Source organism: Ambystoma mexicanum, chromosome 2q (assembly GCF_040938575.1).
Source record: "Ambystoma mexicanum isolate Mex_15411 chromosome 2q, UKY_AmexF1_1, whole genome shotgun sequence".
NCBI classification, from domain to species: Eukaryota; Metazoa; Chordata; class Amphibia; order Caudata; family Ambystomatidae; genus Ambystoma; species Ambystoma mexicanum.
Genome location: NC_090924.1, coordinates 312,111,786 through 312,138,310, shown reverse-complemented (window position 1 = coordinate 312,138,310; position 26,525 = coordinate 312,111,786). Strand labels below are relative to the sequence as shown.

At 43.6% G+C, this 26,525-nt stretch overlaps 1 protein-coding gene across 6 annotated transcripts in view; it reads right to left on the bottom strand.

Moving 5' to 3' along the window:
- Positions 1-26,525, bottom strand: part of HAGH (hydroxyacylglutathione hydrolase) — a 933,635-nt gene that overhangs the window by 766,820 nt on the left and 140,290 nt on the right. The window lies entirely within an intron of this gene.

Here is a 26,525-nt window from a genome sequence, read left to right as displayed (position 1 = left end):
AGCAACATTTGCTACCTTCTTCGGATCAATCTCTTTTGAGTCAGCCAAGTGCTGTCTCAGCTCAGGAGAGTAGGCATCAAAAAGAGATTCTAACAAAAACAGATTTCTCATTCCTTCCAAGTGTTCACTTTGTAACCCTTAACCCAACCATCTAAGTTCTTCAAACATTCACATACCCAGTTAGCCCAAGGGGTACAATCAGTCTTTTTGAGGGTCCTAAACCTTAAGGTACTGGGAAGGAGTTTTCCCAATGCCAGCTTCACAGATTCATACTCTTGTCTTTCCAAGACATCCAATTTCATTATAGCTTCAGATACATTCTTGGGGAGCCTAGACAAAAGCCAGGGAATTAAATAATTCTCTCAAAGTCCCTGAATCCCATGAGTGTATTCAAAAATACCAAACCAATTATCAAGTTTCACATCATACATACTCACTGCTTCTTTGGCCAGGCGAGGCATCTTGGGACTGGATGACCTACAGGACTCTGGGATGGAAGCAGATTCAAGAGACAATCTTTTCATATCCATTTCATGTTGCATTTCCAACACCCTGAATCTGATGTCTGGCTTCTCTTTGAGCTTCAATTCTTTTGTTTTCCAACTCTATTCTCTTAGTCTCAAGAAAAACATATTCTGGGCTCAATGTTGGACATCGTGGGGTCCCAATGGAAACAGGCTGAGACAACAGGGCAGGTTGTGGCAGAAACAGATCCTCATCCTGAGACTCTTCTACTGCCCCTGGCCCTATACTGTCACCGTCATCATCATTTTCCACATTTCTTGGGTTAGTGGGTGTTGTGGGCCTACTACCCAAACTTTGGTGATTCAACAACCTCTTAATCAATTCATTTTTCTTTCCTTTTACAGTAAGACCCTTGACTTTACACATTTCTTTCAATTAATCTACTGTTAGAATGATCAGGGCTTCCTGAAGTTATCCATATTTGGCATGTTAAAATTGCTTTTTACTTTCTGATGGAGCTTAGCCTTGTGGAGGTTTAGTTGAACACAAGCACAGAAAAATACTCAATTTAACAACTCTACACAAATCCTCACCGCCTGCCACCAGAAGCGAGGGGAGCCCATCAAGAATCCGAGATCCGCAGTGCTATTGACCAGTAGCTCAAACCGTGTAGTGCCGCTGAATTGGAAAGAGCCTGTAGCGGCCGCTGATCTTCAAACCGCAGTGCTGGAGTCCCCAGACGTCCTCCCTCTTGTCCCCACGACTGAGGCCCAGGACTGCAAGAAGGACAGAAGCCAGCTGGATCCTCTTCTTCCAACCTAAGGTACGGTCTTAACTAAAGGGGTCCTTACCTTTTTGGTTTGTAGCTGGTCTGTCTCACTGGAGACTTACAGTAGCTGCTTTTTCTGCAGAGTTGCATGCAGCTTTGCTTTCACAAGTCTCACAGGTTGTGGCCCAAAAGTGATTATTTTCTCCAAACTCTCTATATAACATTGTGCAAGACGTTTGTGCTATATACAAGAAGTGCCTCAGCTCACCTAGACTTTGATCAATTGACACTGGCTGTCCTGGCTCCCTGAGGACTCTTCTGACCCATTGACTTTGCGTTTAACTGTCCCTCACAGGTGGTACATAAGTTACGTGTATTGCTGGGAAAGGGTTAACCTATACTTCATTGGGGGATTGTAAAGTACTTACCTGTTCAGAGAACTTGGTAAACTTTGTTTCCTTCCCTACCCTTTTTCCTTTGCCACAAACTCAGTATTGCATTTAAGTGTCAAAAGTGATATATCAATGTCCACAGTGTCCTAGCAATTGAAGTCACCTCAGGGTGTAGGAAGTGTCTTGTGTGCCATCCCAAAAGGGTATCTACTTACTTAACTTAAATCTGAGGAAGTGTATTTTTTGCTGCACCTTGCCCTTTCTAAAGAAAGCTCACTTTAAAACTGACTTTTCAATAAATACTTATTTTACTAGACAACCTTAAGTATAAGTGTTATTTGGATATTTGCAACTGTGAATCTCTATGTCGCATCTCTACAGCTCACAATTACCCCTCTTGAGATAAGTCTGGCTGCTCAGTCACTCTACCAACTTGTGTGCAAACCTATACCAATAGTTTGGTACCTATTGCCAAGAGGACAAGGCTGGTGTAGTCTCCCCCAGTGTTACTACATACAATCTTGCCTAACAAGGGGAAATGTCATCCAAGGCATATGCATCAGGCGTAGCACTGAGCGACATACTTAAGGCAGCAGACTGGGCTAGCGATAGCGAGTTTAAGGCATTCTATTTCAAGCCTGTGCCTTCAGTAGCGCAAGCAGTAGTGGGGAGCTTTGAACAAGCATAATGCTCGCCTCCGGTCTTGACATAGAATGAAGATTACCCCTGCATACTGCGCACACAGTCTTGTTTCTCTTAAAGACACAGAAGCGAGCATTACTCTCCACCCAATGTGTACACTTTTAATATGCATAAGTTGATTTGTTGCATAGGGCAGTATACTCTACTCCCTAACAACGTCCTTCTATCTTGACAGGGGAAGACTAGGAGAGCGGCTGAGCGGCTGAGCGGCTGAGCGCCAGCGCTGAGCTGAGGATAGAGCTAAGAACCTCCAGAGAGGCTGGACAAGCAGGCCAGCAGGACTCGACAGGAGCCAGAGGTTACGATTTGAGGAGAAACTGTTTGCTCCGGATGGACAGTTGCCAGATAGACGTTTGGACAGTTTAACAAATTTCAAGGTGCACTTCAGAGCATCCAAAGAAGAGGAGGAGTTGAGAACAGGAAGTGACTCATACAGGGTCAGGAAAGACAGTGAACTACAGAAGAAACAGTGTTTGGAGGGAAATGCAGTTCTAGAAAAAAGAAGGAAAAAAAGAAAATGACAAGTTGAAGGTTAATTTTCAGTTATTTATTGAAACTGCTAAAGAGTAAGATTAAAGAAGTTGAAGCATAAGGCTCGCTTGCGTGTCTTTAATAGAATCAAGACTCCCTGCGCAGTATGAAGGGGTAATCTTCATTACTAATTAATAAAATTCACGTAAATTTAGATAAATGTGTCTAGAGTTTCTGTAAATCTAAATCCATTATCTCCAATTGCAGGGATTTCTTATAATTGGGTGGATATCTGGAATGACTGCATGCATTGGCGGTAATAATTGAACATAATTCCAGTAAAATAAAATCTGTCCAACTCATAATGGGTACCGGATAAAATAATTCATGGTGTGTCATATAGTGTCACATTTAGTTGTTTTGCGTAGAACAGAGACTAATGGACGCAGAGTTGAATGTTTGTGGGACAAGTCAGCAGGGCGCAGGCAAAAAAAAAACTAAGCAAGACAAACCAAAAAAAGCATCATTGATGTGTTAGTATATATGGTGGGGATTACCATCAATAGCTTTCAAGGTAGAGATGGGTCAGAGATGAGTTGAAAGAAACAACATATTTAAAACCGTCCTACTTTTGGACAGACTGCGGGGATGCAGAAACTTGTACGCTACAGAGGAGCTTTGTCGGACTTGCAAAACACCAGAGCTATTTATTCCACATAGAAACACTTAAGGAAAACGTTGTTTCATTTTAATTTGGCAATCTTATGGACAACCCTGGAATTGATTTATGAAAAATATATGAAGTGCAATAAAAAAAGATGCTCTCATTGCATATTGAGCAAAACTGTGAACAAATAAATGCCTGTTAATAATAATAATAATAATCATGATAATAATAATAAAAGACGAAATTACCCTAAAATGAAATTATAATAAAAGACCTTACTCTTTTGGTCTATCGACCCAAGTAATTGGGTCGAACCATTTTATTATACATTTTTATAGTTAAACTTGTGTCTTGGTAGCGCTTCACGAAACACATAGTACTGCCAACTCCCAAAATATGCGCTCTGTATTTAAAAAAGAAAGGATGAAGCGGATTTCCGCTTTGGTTTCCTTCCTATAACCTAATTTAGTGTTTCTGATTAATATCTGTATTTAAGATTTTAGCATTAGTTCCTTAAGTAGGCAATAACCTGCTGCCTGTCGACAGATATTCTTAGTGCTGCGTTTGCATTATCCAACTCTAGTCTGAGCCTGGTGAAGAATAAACATGCAAAAGAAATTGACCCAAAAACATGGGCCCCTGAGCTGCTTGCTCAAGCTTAACATAGATTTCTTAGTGTAGGGATTCTCTTACAGCTATTCAATTATTAATGTTATACCCTACCTTCTGCACAAGGTATTTCCAACTGTTACAAAATTGTCTTTTTAAGTGCCTTTTAGATTGTATAAAACAATGAAACATTTGCAATCGTTTGCCAATGCTTCTACCAACCACCTTACCATCCAGCACAAGCCTGTATGCATGCATTGTGCAGCTAAGATGTGGGAAAGGAAACAGTGTTTTTTGAAGAAGCGTAGTTATTACAAGAAGTAAATGCACTTTAAGGCTTTAAACTTGCAGAGATTTGTTTAGACATATTTTCTTTGGGAAGATGTATGTGTTTTTATTTTTTTCTTATTGTTTTTATATTTTGTATATTAGGAGTAGTTTAAGGTGGCCTTATCTCCGAAACAGTGTATGTGTTTGAATAATACAAATAATGCAAAGAAGATGATACTTTTGGGGTGAGCACTAGACACACTGTTTAGATAGCTTCACGTAAGCCCTTAGGACTGACCCGATAGCCTCAGGGCAATTGAACCATTTTGGGAATAAGTCAATCAGTTTGCAAATACTGGTCTTGCCGTAGAGTCGCTTTTTCTCTTGCATGGTCTCTTGATTCATAAACTTCGGCTATTACATTTTTTTTTTTTTTTAAACGTAGAGTCTATAGGTTGGTTAGCCGCAGCACAGCTGAGGTTGCAATCACATCAGCAGTACAAAGCAGGCTAGGTATTGCCCTTGCTTTCCACGGGGGCATGTTCATTGTGTAAGGTACGCCTACAGATAAGCAGTGCACCAGCCACTTTTACTCCCTTAAAACAGACAAAGACATCCAACCATAAATAGGGAACAACGAGCACATCCTCCTTACTTCCAATCACACAGCTCCACGGATAGGTTGAATACTGGTACCAGAAGAGCAGTGCGCCAAAAAGAGTCCTAATATTACTCTCTGACCTGAAAATTAACTTGAAGGTAAAAGTGCATGTTTTAATTTGCATAAATAACTAGTTGCAAAGAAGTATGGATTTTAAACAGAACTGTTAAAGTTCAAATATATTTTTACTCACCAAAAAATATACAACCATTGGGCATTATTGTTTTACTATTAGAAATCCCATCTATGCATACAAGAACGTTGTTGCACACACAAAGCGGCTAAAAAGTCCCAAAGCAAGATTCCATCGAATTACAAATTTAAAACCAACTTCAAAAAAATAGGGAGCAAAATACTCCCAGTTCAAAATCTTACACAGAGCCCTAACATTAGAAGTTTGATGCGGTTGTGTTCACCAACCCTGAACCAGTCTGTCCCCTATGTATAGGTTAGTCTAATAATATGTAGAGGTGGCAAATGTTGGTGGCAGAGTTGGGAGACGTTGCGAGCGCTTGATTTGGTAATGCATGTTGTGTGAAGACAGGAAGGTAGGTGGAGGGTGCTAGGGTAGAATGGTCTCATGTCGCTTAAGGTATGTGGTTGAGAAGAACAAGTTACTTACCAACTGTAACGTTCTTTCGATTGGATGTTCCTCCCACGTATTCCTCATCTTAGATATAACCTTACCTTCAGCTTGCTGCTTTGGAATTTTTTTTACTTCTCTCCACCAGAGGGCGCTCCTCTCGAGGCTGCGGCATCGATGTCCCTCGGCGGCATTCGTCGAGCACCGACGTCATCCACTGTATAAGAGCCTCGAGCGCGCCCGTTGGTTTCAGTTCTGTTTTTTCGTATATTATAGCCCATGGATTGTAATTAATGGCGTGCCTCTCTTGACCCAAGCCTTAAAAGAATTTAGAGTGTAATTCACGTAAACTGTACTGTGGGGTTGGTTGGGAGGGTCGATGAGGAATACATGAGAGGAACATCCAATCGAAAGAACGTTACAGTTGGTAAGTAACTTGTTCTTCGAATGGATTGTGTCGTCCCACGTATTCCTCATCTTAGACAGACTCCCAAAGCAGTTTTGTCTCAGAGATGGGAGTACAGAATTTATTCTAATCGTGTACAGAATGGAGTACAGATTTAGCAAACAAACTTCCTTGAGAAGAAGTCGAGTCCAGGGCATAATGTTTTATAAAAGGTATGCATGGATGACCATGTGGCTGCTGCACAAATATCTTGTACAGGGACACCGCTTTTTAGTGCTGTTGAAGTTGCCATGCCCCTGGTTGAATGAGCTCTCAGTCCATCTGGTGGTTCTTTCCGAGCCAATCTATAGCATTCTGTTATAGCCAAAATGATCCATCTAGATAATGTTTGTTTAGTTACAGCAAGTCCCAATTCGCGGCCAGTGTACCCCACAAAAAGTTGATCACACTGACGTACTTTTGCCAATCTTGAAATATAGAAACTAAGAGCTCTTCTGGGATCTAGTCTATGTAGTCGCTCCTCTTTGCTTGCATGAGGAGGAAGGTAAAAAGTAGGTAAAGTTATTTTCTGTGACAGATGAAAATCCGAAACAATTTTTGGCAAAAAAGATGGTTTAACTCTTTGTCCTTATAAAAGATGGTGTGAGAAGGACTGCTAGAAAGCACCTGTAACTCACTTACCCTGCGGGCTAATGTCAATGCTACAAGAAGTATTGTTTTTAGAGTAAGGAGCCTTAGCGGACAAGAGTATAAAGGCTCAAATGGAATGCATGTGAAGAATCTCAGAACTAAGTTCAAATCCCACACTGGAACCTGAAAAGGTATTGGTGGAAATACATTATTTAAATCTTTTAAGAATTTAATTATTAAAAAGGTATCTTGAAATAAGATTCTTCCTTTGAAGAGCGCTTAAAAATAGATAGCGCTGCCAAGTATCCCTATATCGTACCAACCTGGAGCCCCAGATTAGCTAAATGTAATAGAAAAGATAAAATTGTGGGGATATTACATTGAAATGGGTCCACATTCTTTTCTCTGCACCAGTTACTGAACTTGTTCCAACGACACCGATACAGAGATCTGGTTGCTGGCCTTCTGGCCGAAAGCAAAATCTCCATCACGTCATCCGGAAGATCCCAATCCTTATATCTCAACCTCTCAGAAGCCATGCATGAAGGTTGAGTGTGTTGACCACCGGATGGAGAACATGACCTTCCTCTCACGAGAGAAGATCCTCTCTTCTTGGAAGACGTATTGGAGGGCAGATGGACATATCCAGAGTGTCCGGGTACCACGTTCTCCGGGCCCAATCCGGGGCAATTAGGATCATGGTTTTCCTGAACTTTCTCAACCTCCTGATTACTTGAGAGATCACAGGGACTGGAGGGAATGCATACAGGAGTGGAAACTCCCAGTCCACCACAAACGCGTCCCCTAGAGCTCCTCTCGGGGGAAATTCCCTTGAGCAGTACAGTTCGCACTTCCGGTTGGTAGCGTTCGCAAACAGACTGTGCTCTGCCTGCTCAGAGCGTCCGCTGCTGTGTTTTGCTCTCCGGCTAGATTAACTGCCGATGGAGACATCCCTTCTTGTATTGCCCAGAACCAGAGTTGCATCGCCTCTCCGCACAGTGGTAGTGACCCGACTCCTCCTCTTTTTTGGAGGTAGTACATGGCCACTGTGTTGTCCATCATTATCAGGACATTCTTTCCTCGTACAGAGGACAGGAAGGCTTTCAGCGCTAGTCTGATTGCCCTCAGCTTTAAAAGGTTGATGTGTAGTTTGGACTTCGATGGAGACTAGCGACCGCGGATTGTCAAATCGTTGGTATGGGCTCTCCACACTGTGAGTGAGGCGTCCATTACTACTGTTATCTCTGGCCATGGTTGCCAAAAAGATTCTCCTCTGAGGATATGATGTCTGAAAGCCCACCATTGTAGATCCTGTGCTACTTTGGCTGGGACCTGCAAAAGATCTGACATTTCCCCTGAGAATTGTGACCATTGAGTCCTGAGAGCCCATTGAAGGGATATCATTCTCAATCTGGCTTCTGGCACGAGAAAAATGCAGGATGCCATCAGGCCGAGCAACCTGAGAAAATCGAAGGCCGGAAGATAATGGGCATTTTGAAATTGTATTACCATCTGCAGAATGTGGTAAGCTCTCTCTTCAGGAGGCAAGGCTTTGCCCGAGCAAGTATCCAGAACTGCTCCAATAAACTGGAGTTTCTGTGCTGGTATCATGTTAGACTTTTTTAAATTCAGAGAAAAACCCAGTCTGTGAAGGAAGTGGCAAGTCCTGGACAGATGATCCCGGGCTTGTTCTGGAGAACGTGCCCTGATCATCCAATCGTCCAGATAAGGGTAGACATGAACCCCCCCCTCTCCTGAGACTCGCTGCCACTACCGCCATCACCTTGGTGAAAACTCTTGGGGCGGAGGTTAACCCGAATGGCAGAACTCGAAATTGATAGTGAGAATTGCCAATTGCAAACCTCAGGTACTTTCTGTGCTTGAGATGGATTGGCATGAAATAAGCATCCTGAAGGTCCAGTGATACCAATCAATCCTGGAGTTGGAGAGCCTGAAGGATCTGAGAAAGTGTGACCATCTTGAACTTGTCCTTCCTTAGGAACTTGTTCAAGTTTCTCAAGTCCAAGATGGGTCTCAGTCCTCTGTCTTTCTTTGGAATGAGGAAATTAACCAGGTTACTCACCGTAGTGACCACCTTACTCCTAATCCATAGTCCCCTTTCCTCCATACTTATGGGACATCTCTCTGTCTTGTGGGACGGGACCGGAAAAATAATCCAAATATTTGCAAAAATGTGTCCTTCATCTCTTTCTTGCGCAGGGCCCGGCACGCGGCCGTAACCCCGCCCACCTCGGCTTCGCCCCGCGCATCAGTCCTTTTCTATCGCCAGGTCTAAGACCTATTAGTAATAACAGAGGAACCTTATTAGAGGGGACGGCAGGCGGGCGTATGGAGGAAAGGGGACTATGGACTAGGAGTAAGGTGGTCACTACTGTGAGTAACCTGGTTATACTCCTACGTCCCTGTCCCCTTTCCTCCATACTTATTGGAGATTCCCAAGCACTCCTAACAGGAACTATGGGTGGATGGAAATACCCATTACTGAAAAAGGTTCTTCAGAACAGCCTGACCAAACTGAGCATCACCTCTTGAGCTCATGTCTAGACAATAATGCTTACAAAAAGCAGATTGGGAGGCCCAAGTAGCTGCCCTAGCAATTGTCTCCCAGGGGACATATTTCTGAAAGACAACCGCGGCTGCCTTTAAGAGGCTTCAGCCCTTGGATGGTGAAAGACTCCGTAATGCAGGCGGCAATCCACTGAGAAATAGTCGCCTTAGATGCCTGCTTAACTTGTGGGTTGCCAAAGGTCACAAACAGTTGAGAAGAAGTCCTATGTTCGGCTGTTCTGTCCAAATAGAACTTAAGAGCCCTTCTGACATCGAGACAATGCAGAACCCTTTCTGCCTCTGAGGCAGGGTTAGGAAAAAAGACCTGCAGGGAGATCGACTGATTCAGATGGAACTCAGATACCACCTTCGGCAGGAAAGCAGGATTTGTCCGTAGGACCAGCTTATCCTTGTGAAAGACCAAGAAGGGATGCTCCACCGACGAGGCTTGGAGATCACTCACCCCTTTGCTGACGTAACGGCGACCAAAAAGGACACTTTCCAGGATAGGTACTTGAGGTCCACCGTGGCCATCGGTTCGAAAGGTTTATGGCACAACGCCATCAGGACCACATTCAGATCCCACGTCGGGTGCGGACTACGAATTGGAGGATAGAGGCGTGTCAAGCCTGCAAAATGCCTCTTAACCACTGGGTTACACAGAGAGTAAGAGCATTGGTCCGTAGAAAGGTAAGCGGAAACCGCCGAAAGGTAAGTTCTGCATGACAGAACGTGGACACCCGACTCTGCTAAGAAGGATACAAATGACAGTACCGTGTCAATTGTAGCCCCCCTTTGGGTCCAACTGCTTGCTTAAACACCAATGACATAACCTGAGCCATTTGCTTCTGTACTGGGACCTAGTCGAGGGTTTCCTGGCTGCCTGGATAATACGCATGTTATCCGCAGACAAGTCAAGATGTTCTAAAGACTTGAACTCAGGCACCATGCCGCCAAGCTGAGCAATTGTGGGGAATGGTGCCACCGCTGCTGCTCCCCTTGGTGAAGAAGATCGGGGTCACCGGTAACCTGATCGGTGGATACACCGACAGGTGTTGAAGTTCTGAGAACCAAAACCTGGCCGGCCACCACGGGGCTATGAGTAGAAGAGAACAGTTCATTGAGTTCTTCAATTTGCAAATTGCTCGGTGAACCAGAGGCAGAGGCAGGAAAGCGTAAGCCCTCATGTTGTGCCATGGAATCTCGATAGCATCCCCCAGAGAGGAGGCTCCCAGCCCCCCTCTGGAGGCCTACTGAGGAAGCTTCTTGTTTGCCGCCGTAGCGAAGAGGTCCACTTCCGGTGTGCCCCAACGCAGGAAAATCCATGAGAGGACCTCCGCCTTCAATTCCCACTTGTAGCTGACCATTGTCCGCCGGCTGAGGGCATCCGCTGTGACATTCAGATGGCCCGGGATGTGCACTGCAAGCATCCAAACACCATGAAGAACAGCCCACTCCCAAATCTGGATGGACAGGTCCACGAGAGGGGGAGACTTGGTTTCCCCTTGCTTGTTGATGTAATACATCGACACCACATTGTCCGTACGTATACAGACCCCCTTGTTGGCAATCATCGGTCTGAACACCCCGAGCGCTAGGAAGATCGCCAGAAGCTCCAGATGATTTATGTGGAGGAGCTTGTCCTGAGGTGACCAAAAATCCGAGACATGAAGAAGATCCAATGTCACACCCCACCCCTGAAGGGAGGAATCCATCGTGACCGTCACCGTAGGGTCTGGTCCTGAAACCCTGCACCCACCGACAGGTTGCTGAGAGATGACCACCACTCCAGGTCCACTCTCATGGAAGCCGGAATCGTTATCAACTTGAAGTCCGGATCCACAGCCTGACGCCAAGAACTACGAAGAGCCATCTGAGTTCGCCTCATCGTGAGACGAGCAAGAGGAAGAGCCAACACTCACGAGGCCATGAGGCCCAGAAGCCTCTGGAACCACCAGGCCGACATGCTCTCCGACTGTGCAAACATCTGATACGTGGCTAACAGATCCGCCATTCTGTCCCCGGTCAGGTACACTCTGCAGACGATCGTGTTCCAGCGAAAAACCAGGAAAATAAAGTCCTGCAAGACCGTCATGGAAGATTTCCGCCAGTTCACCGACAGCCCAAGATGGAACAGGAGCTGAAGGAGAGACTGAAGATTGCACGCGGCTTTCAACGGGCAAGGACTGCGTAAGAGCCAGTCGTCCAAATACGGATACACATGGATACCCTGTAGACGAAGATAGGACGCAATCAATGACATCTGCGTGAAGATACGCGGCGCCGAGCTGAGGCCAAAAGGAAGCACTCAAAACTGGAAGTGCTCTTCTCCCGAAGAGAAACTGAGATATCTCCTGTGTGGATTCCAAATCAGAATATGCATATACGCATCCTGAAGATCCACCACGCTGAGAATAAATGAGAAGAACAAGTTACTTCTTACCTTGTAACGTTCTTTCGATGGGATGTTCCTCCGACGTATTCCTTATCTTAGATATCTCTTTCCAGCTTTGCTGGCCTCGGACATTTTTTCTCTAGAGGGCGCTGCGCGTCGACGTCCGCCGAGTCGATGTCCCTCGACAGCCGCCCTATCGACGTCGACGTCATCCTGCCTATAAAGGCCGCGCGCAGCGTCCGTTGCTCAGTTCCGTTTTGTAGCCCACAATTATTCTTTCTGGACTAGACTAATCACCCTGAAGGAGCGTAAGCTGCAACAAGGGAAGTAGTACTGCAGGGATGGATGGGAGGGTCGATAAGGAATATGTCGGAGGAACATCCCATCGAAAGAACGTTACAAGGTAAGAAGTAACTTGTTCTTCGAAGGGATTGTGTCCTCCGACGTATTCCTTATCTTAGATAGGCTCCCATAGCAGTATTCTGTTATTGGAGGTGGGAGTACTGACTTCATGCTTCCTCTTATTGATGAATAGAGTGAAATACTGCCCTTCCAAACCTAGTCTCTTGACTGGAGGAGGAATCCAAGTTGTAAAACCGTGTAAAGGTATGGACGGACGACCATGTGGCAGCCGCACATATGTCTTTAACCGGCACTCCTCTTTTGAGGGCCGATGAAGCTGCGATACCTCTGGTCGAATGAGCCCTAAGATTTTGAGGGGGCTCTTTTCCTGCCAGTTTATAACATTCCAAAATGGTTAGAATGATCCATCTGGAAATGGTCTGCTTAGTTATCGGTAACCCCAGCTTGTGACCTGCGTAGCCTACAAACAGCTGGTCTGCCTGTCTTATCCTAGCCAGTCTACTGATGTAAAAACTTAAAGCCCTTCTTGGGTCCAGCCTGTGTAACCTCTCTTCCTCTTTCCCCGGATGAGGAGGAGGATAGAAAGATGGAAGGGTAATCTTCGGAGTGATATGGAATTCAGAAACCACCTTTGGGAGGAAATTAGGCTTCACTTGCAGGACAACTTTGTCTTTGTGAAAGATTGTATGAGGGAGTTTACAAGAAAAAGCTTGTAACTCGCTCACCCTTCTAGCAGATGTAAGTGCTATTAATAAAACAGTTTTAAGGGTAAGAAATCTTAACAAACAAGAATGGAGTGGTTCGAAAGGTGTGCCCATCAGGAAAGTTAGGACTAAGTTTAAATCCCATAGGGGAACCTGGAATGGTCTTGGGGGATAAACGTTAGTTAATCCCTTTAGACACTGTATTACCAAGGGTAACTTGAAATAGGATGGTTCTTCCGCAGTGCGCTTAAAGATGGATAGCGCTGCGAGATAGCCCTTAATGGTGCCAACTTGAAGGCCTGAATTCGCCAAATAGAGTAGGAAGGCCAAAACCATTGGTGTACCACATGAAAAGGGGTCGATATTCTTTTCTCTACACCAGCTGCAAAATCTGTTCCAACGGCAGCGGTATAAAGACTTTGTTGCTGGCCTCCTTGCCGAAAGCAACACCTCCATAACATCATCAGGGAGGTCCCAATCCTTGTACCTCAGCCTTTCAGAAGCCAAGCGTGAAGGTTGAGGGTTTTGATGTCTGGATGGAGAACCTGACCTCCCTTCTGTGAGAGTAGATTCTCTGAGTGGAAGTCGAATTGGAGGGCAGATGGACAAGTCTAGAAGGTCCGGGTACCACGTTCTCCTGGCCCAATCTGGGGCAATTAGGATCATGGTTTTCCGGAATCTTCTCAACCTCCTGATCATTTGAGGAATGACAGGGACCGGTGGGAACGCGTACAGAAGCGGAAACTCCCAGTCCACTATGAACGCGTCTCCCAGAGCTCCTCTCGGGGGAAATTCCCTTGAACAGAACAGATCGCACTTCCTGTTGACACTAGTGGCGAACAGATCCACCTGAGGGGTTCCCCAAAGGGCGAAGATCTCTTGAAGGACTTCCTGAGCTAGTTCCCACTCGTGGGACACTGTGCTCTGCCTGCTCAGAGCGCCCGCTGTCAGGTTCTTCTCTCCGGCTAGGTGAACTGCCGATAGAGAGATTCCTTCTTGGATTGCCCAAAACCAGAGCTGCATCGCCTCTATGCACAGAGGTAGTGATCCTACGCCTCCTCTTTTGTTGAGGTAATGCATGGCCACTGTGTTGTCCGTCATTATCAGGATATTCTTCCCTTGTACAGATGGCAGGAACGCCTTCAGCGCAAGTCTGATGGCCCTCAGCTCTAACAGGTTGATATGTAGTCTGGACTCCGATGGAGACCAACGACCGCTGATGGTCAAGTCGTTGGCGTGGGCTCCCCACCCCGTGAGTGAGGCATCCGTGACTACTGTTATCTCCGGCCAGGGTTGCCAAAACTGTTCTCCTTTCAGAATGTTCTCCTGACAGGCCCACCACTGAAGGTCTCGAGCTACCCTGTCGGGAACCTGAAGAAGATCTGTCATTCTTCCTGAGAATTGTGACCACTGAGTTCTCAGTGCCCACTGGAGGGTTCTCATTCTCAGGCGAGCCTCTGGCACTAGGAAAATACAGGATGCCATGAGGCCTAGCAACCTCAAAAAGTCGAAGGCTGGGAGACGTTTGGCATTTTGGAACTTGGTAACCATCTGTAGAATATCTTGAGCCCTCACCTCTGGTGGCGAGGCTTTTCCCAGGGAAGTGTCCAGGATCGCTCTGATGAACTGGAGTCTCTGCAATGGTATCATTTGTGACTTCTTTAAATTGAGGGAGAAGCCCAGTCTGTGAAGGGAGTGGAAAACGTGATTTAGCTGGATCTGAGCTTGTTCCGAAGATACAGCCCTGATCAACCAATCGTCCAGGTAGGGGTAGACGTGAATCCCTTCCCTCCTTAGACTTGCAGCCACTACCGACATTAACTTGGTGAAGACCCTTGGGGCGGAGGTCAGCCCAAATGGCAGCACTCGAAATTGATAATGAGAGTTGCCAATTGCGAACATCAGGTATTTCCTGTGTTTGAGATGGATAGGCACATGGAAATAAGCGTCCTGAAGGTCCAGAGATACCAACCAGTCCAGGAACTGAAGGGCCTGAAGGATCTGAGAAAGAGTTACCATCTTGAATTTGTCTTTCCTGAGGAATTTGTTCAATTCTCGCAAGTCCAAGATTGGTCTCAGTCCTCCGTCTTTCTTTGGAATGAGAAAGTAAGGGGAGTACCAGCCTTTGTTCCTCTCCGCTACAGGTACCGGTTCTATGGCACCTTTCTCTAGCAGGTCTAAAATTTCCTGCAAGAGGAGCGGATCTGGAGCTTTTTGACAGCTGATCCCCGGTGGATGACTCTGAGGTATGCGTAGGAGAGGCAGGCAGTAACCTTGTGCAACTGTCTCCAATGCCCAAGCATCTGACGTGATAGCCTGCCATTCCGCCAGAAGTTGAGTTAACCTGCCTCCTGCAGGTGTCTTGTGAGGGAAGTCCTCAGAGTGGTTTTGGGGCGGCTGATGCAGATGCCGATGGTAAAGAGGCACCTGCTGTTGCTGCGGCTTTTGAATATCTACCCTGTCCACCTCGTGTAGTTCTTCTTTGTCCCCTTTGAGCCGGTCGTCCTCTACCTCTTCCGAATGCGGAGTAGAAGTGAAAGGACTTGCCTCTCGCAGAGGTTCCTGTGGGATGAAAAGGTGTCTGACGGATTGCAGCGCCTAGGGATTTTGCTGCTGCCTTTGATGTTTGCAGTTTTTCTAAACTGTCATCCGCCTTTTTCCCAAACAAAGAAGAGCCATCGAATGGCATGTTCAAGAGCCTGGCTTGCACATCTGGGGCAAAACCAGACTTTCTCAACCAAGCGAATCTCCTGGTTGTTGTACTTGCCGCCATTGCTCTGCTGATACTGTCAGCCGAATCAATGCCCGTCTGGAGGGATTCGCACATAGCGTCTTTACCGTCCTGTATGATATTTAGGAACGCCTCCCTTTCTCCTCCCTCCGGGATGCAGTCAGCCGCTGTAGAAGCACACTCCCAAAGTGTATGGCTGAATCTAGCATGGGTGCAAGTAGCCTTAATAGATTTTAACGCCATGCTACGTGCCGAAAAAAAAATTCTTTGCCATGGCATCATATTTCTTATCGTCCCTGTCTTGTGGGACGGTAGGGTAAGCAGTCTTGATGTCAGTAGAAGATGCTGCCTGTACCACCAGACTTTCTGGGGATGGGTGTTTTGACAAAAACTCCGGGTCTGCAGAAGATAACCTTTGTTTAGTAGACAGTTTTTTATTTACTGCCAGGACGATATCTGGGGTTTCCCAGTTCGTCATGATTTTCCTTTGAAGAGCTTTATGAAAAGGTACTACAGGATCCTCCTGTGGACCTTTATCAAGAATATCCATGAGGTCATCTTGTTGGAAAGCCTGTGAAGGTGTTGACCACCCCATAAATTCTGTGATCCTGGCCATTAAGGCTCTATAGGGGGTTTCAGCATGCTCCCCCGGGTCTGGCCTAGCGAACTCCACCTCAGGGGAAGTGTCTAACCCACTTGCCTCATGTAAGGAATCATGGAGATCCTTTAACCTGAGTTCTTCTGAGGATAACTCCTCTTGAACTGGGGTTGCAGGTCCCTGCAACTCAAATGTCTCTTCTTGGTCAGATAGTTCTCCCTCTTTCATAATTGAGGACATAGTTCTCAATTGGTCTGAACTCACAAAGGGTGTGAAACCCATCTCCAAGGCAGAGGGTGCCAAACTTCTTGTAATCAGCCTCGAAAACGTCGATGTCGTCGACGCCGAAGGCTTCGAGCGTGGCGTCGAAAATAAAGGCGGAGGCCTCGAGGTCCTCAATAGAATTGGGATTCTGCTCGAGGAAGTCGACAATCTCGACGCCATCGTCATCGAGGACCTGGGGATAGCCACTGGGTGCGCCGCAACCGTGACTTTCCTTGGCGTCGACGCCGGTGTCGAAGATGGCGTCGAGTCGACAGACCCATGTGTCGAAGGTCCCTTCGACAACGGCGTCGAAGACACCGACCTCGGCGTCGACAGCGTCGACAGAAACTTCGAAGAAGGTTTCGAGGTCATAGCTTTACTCGAGGGTTTGTGACGCGCTCGAGAAGCTTCCTTCGCCGGGTACTGCGACTCGCTGCGTTTTTGACCTTTGGGTCTTTCGACCAGAGCATCGCTCTCGGCAGTCTTCGAGGGGGTCGATATTGCAGAATTCCTCCCATTCAGCCCGGGAACTATGTTTCGTGGGGCAAGGGATTCCCTTAGGTGATTCACTCTGGTGTTCAATGGAACACTGCATAAAGTATTTCAACAGTGGAAAGACAAAAATTCAAGAGACCCTGGCAAATGCAGGAATATCTGACGAATTACTCAAGACTAATCCTGACAGAGCAAAGATTAGACTATGGGATGCTGATTGGGCCACAACTAGGGAACATTGCTGGCAAAAACAGCTATTTCGTGTATATGAACTAATGCATAAGAAATTGCACATCACAGATAAAATATCCAGATCCCAACTATAGGAATACATTTCTAAGATTTAGATTCAATCTGCTTCATACACATGATGTTCTAGCAAGAAGAAGGATTATAAGTATTGAACAAAATACTTGTAGATTTTGTCAACTGTCCCGACAACCGGAAACTATTAGGCAACTTCAATACTTCTTTACAGAGTATACTAATCTTACAAGTGAAACTCTGTGGAAGATGCTGCTTAACTGTCAACAGCAATCACTCAAGCTAGCAATCGTGAATTACATAAAAACAATGGATTTATAATACTAATTCCTTTGAAATCAGATTCAATTTTATAGGATTTCAATTGAATGCTGGTTGTAATGAAGTTATTTAAGGATCATTTTAACAGGAAATGATTGTAAAGTTATCATGGTAGGATAGTGAAATGTAAAAGCATTTATGATGTCAAATTATTCTTAATCACTGTATTGTTAACTTGTCATGTAAGTGAAGTCTTGTCTTTATTCTTAGTAATCTGCTTCTTTTGTAAATTATTCAGTGAATGTAAAATTTGATTGTCCAAATGTTAAATATGATTTGTTGAAAGGTTGATGTAATCAACTATGACGATAAATAAATATGCTGTATATACAAGCTGTCCCTACAAAAATCTACTTCGGTGATCACAGGGAATTGTCTGTGGGTACTCTCAGTGCTGCTGGTAACCTTGGAATGTAGCATTCAAAACAATCTGCTGGCTATACCACTTCTTATATAGGCCCTTATTCACAGAGCATTTTCCAATGAGGTTTTGCCATTGAAAAACACGTCTGTGAATTAGGCCCATAGTCTGAAGATTTCCCAGTGAGAATTCTCTCCGAGCACTCCAAGGGTTATAATAAAGCCTTACAGACTATGCCTTCAGGACATAACAGGTGTTATGGACCCTGAAAACCAAGTTAATGGCCTGAGTGCAGTAAGGGCATTTACCAAGGTGTGTGGGCCCATAACTCCCAGTACTGCCTGAATGCATGGTCTATTAGGCTATTAGTGCAACAACTCCACCTGCTGGTGAAAAAATGAAAAATAATCAATTGGATGGTACAAATAAATAATGTAAAGATAAAATTGAAAATGTGTAGGCATTTGATCAGCAGGTCACTGTTTGGGGATATGTTTAAGCCACTCATTGCTGTTTGTTGTGTTCTGTAAAAATACACAAGGGAGTATCTGCTAATGAGCCGAACCGCATCTGCCAGGTGCAGCAAAGTAATGGAGTGACGGTCCAAGGGTGGTGAGAGCGAGAGCTCGGACTGTGTCTGGCCAATGCAGTCCAGCAAAGATTGCATGGGCAGGGGGCGGGGTTAATACCCCAAAGGTAAAGACGAACGCAGGTTTTAGGATGGGGTTTCAAGTGCCTGGGCTGTACCTGTCAAGTACGAACTGGGGGTTGTGGGGGACAAAGAGGCAGCAGGGCTGCTCTCAGCACCGCCCTCCATTTGAGAGATCTCAACCAGACTGCTATGGACTGATTTGGAGAATGTATAATGTCTTGAATTTTTTTTTCTGCAGAATGCTGGTCATCATCCCCACAGTACCTTGTTCTCTCTGATACATGGAGCCATTGACTGGCCAGCAAAGCTGGCGGGATCTGCTCCATTCTATTCAACCTCTGCAGATGCCGGACAGTTGCATTCTTGAGGGGCAAGGGCTGTAAGAACATTTTTGGGCAGAGATGCAGTGGTCAAGTCTTGCAGAAACAAAAGCACTGACCATCATCAGTTGGTGGGTACAGAAGAAAGGATAGAAGAACCTCTCCTGTATGATGATTAAAAAACACAGTTCTTAACGACTGCCTTAAAGCAAACATCGTAAGGGTTAGCTTAGAATGTAATAGGAATCCCTGTTTCGGGACCTCCAAACGCATCAAACATGTACATATTTTTTTTTAATTAGTTTCAAGTGCACGTTGGTTAATTAAAACATTATATACTACAAGCAAATCACAAGGACAATAATTTACAATTCTTAATACAATCACAGTTTAAAAAAAATACAGTCTATTACTTCCAATTAAAATCTAATTGTAAAAAGAAAGCACATTGTTAAAACACAGATCAACAGTCTAAGTTATCTCAAAAACCTTTAAAAGGAAATTCCAGATAATTCACTAACAGATGGCTCTTTTCCAAATATAAAAAGCTGCCCCGATAAAAACCTTAATCTCCCCATCGTAAATAATTGACCAGATTTGATCTGTTTCAATCATTCGAAAATCCCCAACCAGATTTGTATACCCTTTGTAATACCATTCCTTTAGTCTAATACACATGGTAAGGATATGCCTTGCAGTCTCCACCTCTGTTTTACAATGTCTACATAATCTTTCTGCTTCTGGAGTATTAGTCCAAACACCAGTGAATTCATTACACAGGAGGGTATTCATATGTAGTTGCAAAATGAATCTTCTCAATGCCCTATTACAGGTTAATAAATATTCTCTCAGGGTGGCCGGTTTGAGACCCTGAAGATCATAAGCGGCATATCGCGCCTTATTGTAAAGATAGGTTTGATTTTCGCAGTCCCATTTTCTTTAAATTTTTCAAAATACGGGTGGCGTCTTCAAACCTAAATCTTCAAGGAAGGACAATACTGCATTTTGTAAACTTAATAGATAAGTGTTCTTAATCATGCCTTCACTTCTATGTTTTCCAATAAGGTTAAGTAGATTTCCTTCCTCCTCCTCCCCCATCACTATTTTAAAATACAATTTACAGCATCCTATTTTCCACAGAGTTGCAAGGGAGACAAGCCCCAGCTCACATCTTATTGCCTCTATTGGCACAGCGTTAGGTATTCCTAAAACAGGTCTCCAAAGCTTCCCTTCGAGTTTGCCTAATTTACTCCAGTATTTACCCTACAGTGTTTTCAAAGCATACAAAGTACCAAGTATAATACAACGCTTGTATACCTCTAGGAAACCTTCTATGGAGTGACCTTCTTTACTGGATATATATTTCCGTATAACATTCCACTTTTTTTTATTATTTTAGTGTCTACCATTTCCTAGAAAAAATGTTTACTGGGATTGCTCTAAATAGGTATCCCCAAATATGGGTAAGCGTCAACAACCTCCAAGGTGACAGAATTGATCTGCCATCTAGAGGCCAATTTTCTTTTCTCCTTCTTGCTCCAAATATCATAATCTTAGTCTTGTTGATGTTGATATTTAGATTATTTGCCTCTGAATAAAGATACAATCCATCCAATAACCTTTGTAATCCTACAGGCGTTTTATCCATTATAATGGTGTCATCTGCATACATAAGGCCACATATGGTTTTACCCCCCACTTTGGGAGGGAAGTTATTTATAGTAATAAAACTATCCCACATATCTGATACGTACAAATTGTACAGTATCGGGGATGTCATGCATCCCTGCTTAAGGCCAGTATTTGTACTAATCTCAGGTGATAGCATCCCTCCTTTACCCAGACAAATAGACACAGTTGTATCCCTATACATTTCTTTCAAGAAGTGGAGAACTCTTGGGCTTTTTTTTTTTTTCGCTCACTTTTTCCCACAATAAGTCTCTGTTTACACAATCAAATGCTTTTGAATAGTCTATAAAGCACACATATAGTTTTTCCCCCTTTATCCTTTGTGTCAGAAATAATGTGATTTAGCATAGTCAAATTGTCCAGGGTACTGTGATCTTTTCTAAAGCCTGTTTGTTGAGCAGAGAGCAAACCCTTCTCCTTTAGCCAGTTGTTCAAAGTGCACACTGACAGAGAACAGAAAATCTTGCAGCTGCTATCAGCCATAGCCAGCAATCGATAGTTATCAAGTAGTTTCCTGTCCCCCTTTTTGATAATAGGGATCACTATGGCTTTCCTCCAACTATCTGGAATGATCCCCTTTTCCCATATGCCAGTAAATAGTTGGAGAAACAGCCCTGCCCATTTTGGGGGATTTTGTTTGATAAAAATATTAGCCAGCCCATCCGAGCCCTGAGCTCTCGAAGATTTCATTTTAGAGATAACTTGAAGGATATCAATGATATCATAAGGGTAGGTATATGTTCCAAAAGGAATACTGCTAATGGGAATTGCGGAAATGTGATTTATCTTGAAGAGATGTGCAATATAGTGCATCCATACATCCTGTCCCATGTCATTATTTTCTCTATTTTCGTCCTCCATCAGAAATTGGCGATATAAATACCCACATTTTTTAGAGTCGTGGGTTTTACATAATTTATATCTGCACCTCCAATTAGCATTATTAATATTGTATTTATAATCTTTGAGCCAATTGTTATAGTGCATCATCATATTACTAGATCTCTTCATCATATAAGTCACATAACTCCTTTAGTTTCTTAATATCCCGCTTCATTTCCTTTTTCCTCTCCTGAATCAATTGGTCAAATTTGTGAGTATAGTTTTTACCATATTTGTTTTTCACGATCATTTTACAATTTGTTTTCTTTATCAAGCCCAGCAAATTAGTGATCGTATTAAAACCATTGAGAGCAATATCCTGGCCGTCAATAACAAGCCAGTCAAACAGTCTGTTAAATGTATCTAGGTTTTTATCAGGCCACATGATCCTGTTTCCTCCCGCCGTAAATTGTATATTCCCCACCTTTCCTACCTCCCAACTCTGTATTTTTTTACCATTAATAAATGTTCCCCTTAGAGCTGTATGGTCACTCAGAGGGGTAGATACATGTTCGAACTAGATACTGGAATTACTTAGTCTTTCATTAACAAAAATGTAATCAAGTCGGTACCCAACCTTCCCATTTGTCCAGGTTTCCCTAGTGCCTGTCCCGTTATTAGGTTCAAGGTAATTCAACCCCCAGTTAGACAACAGATTCAACCATCGAACTCCATATAGAGTTTGGTGATTTTTACCCCCAACCAAGCAGCAATCCTGTATTTCCGCTGGTACAATGCTGAGTGAATCATCCCACAGTTCTTGACACCTATCCATCTCTTTTTTGGCAGTATCACAATAGGCATTGAAATCCCCTACTATACAAATTTCAGAATCCGGGGATTCCAATAACCGTCCGTCGATGGTATGCTTTATAATGTCACCTATCTCCAGCATGTTTTTCCCCCTGGGTGTGAGTAAATGTTTATGAGTAATAATTTGCCTAGTAGGCTTCCCTTATCGATAACTGCACACATAACAAAAGGGGAATTCCCATAATCATCATATTGTCTGTATGAGATATGATATTTCACCCCAATACATAGGCCTCCAATCGGTCAACCTTTTTCCCCTTTAGTAGCTGCTTTGTTCCATATATCATATCCTTCCAGTAGCATTTCCCCACATACCCCGGTTTCTTGGAGGGCAAATTTATTGCTGTCCAACAGCAATTTTATACCATCCATCTGGAGTAGTGAATTAAAACCCCTACTATTCCAAGATAATAGGGCAATTTCTTTTTATATGCCTCATCTCAGTTTACAATAGGTATATTTCCCTCCAAGAATCGCACTTCCCTTTGGTTAACAAACCGAATCAGTTTTGTGTTCACACCCGATTCAGTATTTTTATCGTTCAAATCTTGGTAAGTTGAGGTATGGCGGATCACAATTTCATAGTTGTTGCCCCACACACCATTAGAAGGTTCACGTATCAGATCTACTAAAACTGCAGATCTGAATTTTACGATTACCCAGTTTTCCCACCTCCCAATTTTAGGCAGAATAATAGACTAAATGTCCCCTGAATTAATATTTTGTAGTTGTGGGATAAGTGTCAATTTATTCAATATTGAAGCCCTATTTAAAAAGGGGCTTTCATCAGTTGTAACTTTCTCGATGATCTTCATACTTTTCCCCACTGTGAAAAGGGTTTGTCTTTCTTGCCAGTTCATTCTAACTTTCAGATTACCATTCATTGCCAATCGTTCCATCTCCTTAATATAAATCTCCCTCTCCTTACTAGTGAGAGACAGCCTTTTCATTAAAAGGGATGTTAACATATTTAATATTGTTTCCAAATGATACTTCATCACCCAATACCATTTCATCTATGATCTGTTCCTTGCCCCTCAACCAGTTATCTAAGCCCCTCACTTTGATTGTCGCCGTTTTCCCCTCATCCAAATTCCGCTGACATTCAAAAATTTCAAAACAGTTACCCACTTCTATACATTCAGAGTCTAAAGGGGCTGTAGTGGGTAGAGCCAAGGTATTCCTTTTAACACTGTTATGTGATTTAACCTTAGCCATTGCCACCCCGTTATGGGTAGATCTCTTTTTTTTTTCTTTTGCGTCTAACACGTCTATTTAGCCCCTGGGACATAGTTATTTCTGTAACACTGTTACTTATATTTATTACCTCCTCCGAATTCCCTTAGAGGAAGGTGTCTCACCCAGGTGGACCTTTAACTGAGAATCACCTTTCTCATTCGCTCTCTCAGCAGGCAGAACCAATTCACTCAGATCTCCTAAAGCTACATTTGCTTTAATCGAGTTATTATTTTTGCTATGAAGGTAATTTCCCCAATTTTCCTCAATCACAGTCCCAAGAGATCTGGTGTTATCGATAGTCTGTTGTACCAATGATTTGATGGCACTCTTTTCCTTTAGCAACGTAGTGCAGATGGTCAGAAGAACATCAATCATGGTAGCATCAAATTTCTCCCCGACTTTGAGTGAATTTTCACTTCCACTGCCTCTTACCTGGTTTGGTGTATTTTCAATGGAATTCCCCATATCATTCCAAGACACATCCCCCTCATTAGATTCGACTTATATCTGTGCAAATTTTTCCAAATCGGGTGTAGCTGACATTTATTCCAATAACGTTATTCATGTTGGTTTCTTCTACCGCAGAGATAGCCAAATCCATGCGTGTTCCCATAGATTGCCGTCTAAGGTTCTCTACTAATTTCAGCAGTGAATTGTTATCAATCATCGAGCTATTGATAGGGGGTGGAGGTTGTGGCTCTACTGTCTCGGGAACATTCACTTTTTCCTTTACAGTTAAGAAACTAAGTACCTTAGGCTGCTCCAGTGCGCATTTAACAGAACTTATAAGACTAGCATCTTTGTTACCTCTTTTCTTTGTGTTTTTTTCTTTATCTAACACCAAAGTCCCTTGTTTTGAATTTGGTGTGGGTGTATTTTTCTTACCTTTCTTTGACCTAAGATTGTGTGAACATGAGCTAGGGCCCATGTTTCTAATATAAGAGCAGTCCAACTACTCAGAATTATGTACCGTAAGTGAGGAGTTCCTATTAATCCCCAGAGGAGAGGGACCACCTCACAGCCTCCAGTGAGTAGGAATCCGAGCAATTACACAACTAGTAAGACCAAAATGACTCCCTACTAGCCAAAAGAAGGTTAAGGTGCTAAGTCCTTATAAACAGCAATAAATAGAGTTGAAAATGTAAAAGAGGGGGGGCTTCAGGCTGGAGTTAACAATCCTTACCTAAAAAATTATAGGTGATAAGAAAACTTTGTAGCCCCAAACTAAGTTCAAATATAGTCGTACAGGATTATTAAACAATATCACCATATGAAGAGAATAAGAAAAAGAACTGTGCGCAGGGGGGCATTAATATTTAATATATTAAAAAGCCATTCTTGTCAAAAATAAAAAAGTAAAAAGTAGACAAATTTTGAATTGATCCTATACTTAAATATATCAGTATCAAGAGAATACCAAATTAGTCAGCTTGCTGATAGGAAACAGCTCCACTTATAACCAGAGTTTCAGTTCCAAGTGACCGCCTGAATTGGGTATGCCTGACAGCTTGAGGAGCGGCCTTAGTCAGACTCCCCCCCCCCCCCCAACCAGGAGATCTTTTATGTCTGAATTTACTAAGTTGCTTGCTTCCAATCCTTCAGCTGGCAATAAGCATTCCTCCAGGGATTACTAGGCACAGCGACAGGCTGTAAAGGAGTTCAACTCGCCCAACAGCTTAACAGCAGCGCCCTTTACGCCAGAGCGGGCTTAACCCCTCAAGGGTGGCAGTGCTAACCTTTTGACTTCCTCTTCCGGGGTGTGCGTGGCCAGCATGCGTCGAGCTCCGGCTCCGCGTTTACAATGGAAGATTCGTTTTCACTGGTAAGCGTTTAGGCAGCAAAGCAGATTAGAAGTGCTTCAACAAAACACACGTATGCACATATACAAATTCCCTGGTGGGAGTAGGTTACCCAGTCCATAGATTTTGTGTTATTGTACCTTTAGTTCGGAGTTTAGAATAGCAGAAAAAAGAACTAGAGGTGCAATGTGAATAAACAGGCCAGGAGAGCTAAACATACCAGACATGATGCAATTTATAATCTCAGATACTCGAAACTTTGTGTGTAAGTGTAGAATTTGCTGTGTTACAACAAAGAAACAGAATAAAATAGAGAGCAGTAGGAAATACCTTCAATTGTTTCCCACAAAGTATCAGACACTGTGGCACACTTTTTTTTGCGAATATCATTTTGTATTGGCCAGCCCATATCTATCGGAAAGGTAAAATTACAAGTACGAGAATCTAAAGTTCTGTTGTTTAAAAAGCTAAGGATGGCTGAAGATGCCCCAAATGACAAGAGCCACCTTTTAAGGGTGAGCACATGATTCTGCTCCAGAGTACAATTCTTGGTGTTTTACTGCAACTTCAGCTGGCCAAGTGAGGGGTGCCAATCTGGAATTCTTGGCATTCCAGTCAAGGGGAAGGGTGAGGGAGAATCAGGGGATTGTCCACGATATCCATTGCTCCAATCGATCATACCATATCATGGAAGACCTTGCCCTCCGATTGGCCCATATATCTGGGTAACATTATTAGGCAATAATTTATTTATTTTACATTTATAAAGCGCTCACACAGCCCGCATCTCAGTTGCGTAATTGTGTGTGTTTTTTTTTGTCTTAGTTACGTATTTATAACGCGCTTAAACACCCAGAGGTTTCTAAGCGCGGACCCGGGGATCGAACCTGTTGGTTGCTTCGTGTGGTCTTGCTTCCAAGAGCTATCCTCCCAGGACTTACATGTCAGCCCCTGCGGATAGGGTTGGACCTCCATACAATCAGGATCCCCAAACAAAGAGGTCAAAAACCAAATTCCATGCAGTGATTGGAATGGCAGAATGGCTGGATTGCATACCCAACAGACCTGTGTTACATTACTCAAAGTGTTGCATAAAGGTGGTCATTCAGTTCTAACGTTTACGCGCACATTAATTTAATTGGCGGTATACATAGTCCTACATTTTGAATTGGACAAACTAAAGGTGGGTGTACTGTACAAGAACGTAAAGTGGCGCGCTGAAAAACCACTGACTTGAAGAACCTCTTAAAACAGTTGAGACAATTTATAAATCCCATTTTTGCATATTTTTGGAAGATTCGAGTGTAAATGAAGGAACGGGAATGATAAAAGCGGGCCGTGCCTCCCTATGTACCTCTCTATATAAGCATGTTTGGGTAATATTACTTCCTGATACAGTGAGCACCACTGAATTGGGTAAGAGCAACGACTGTCATTAACTA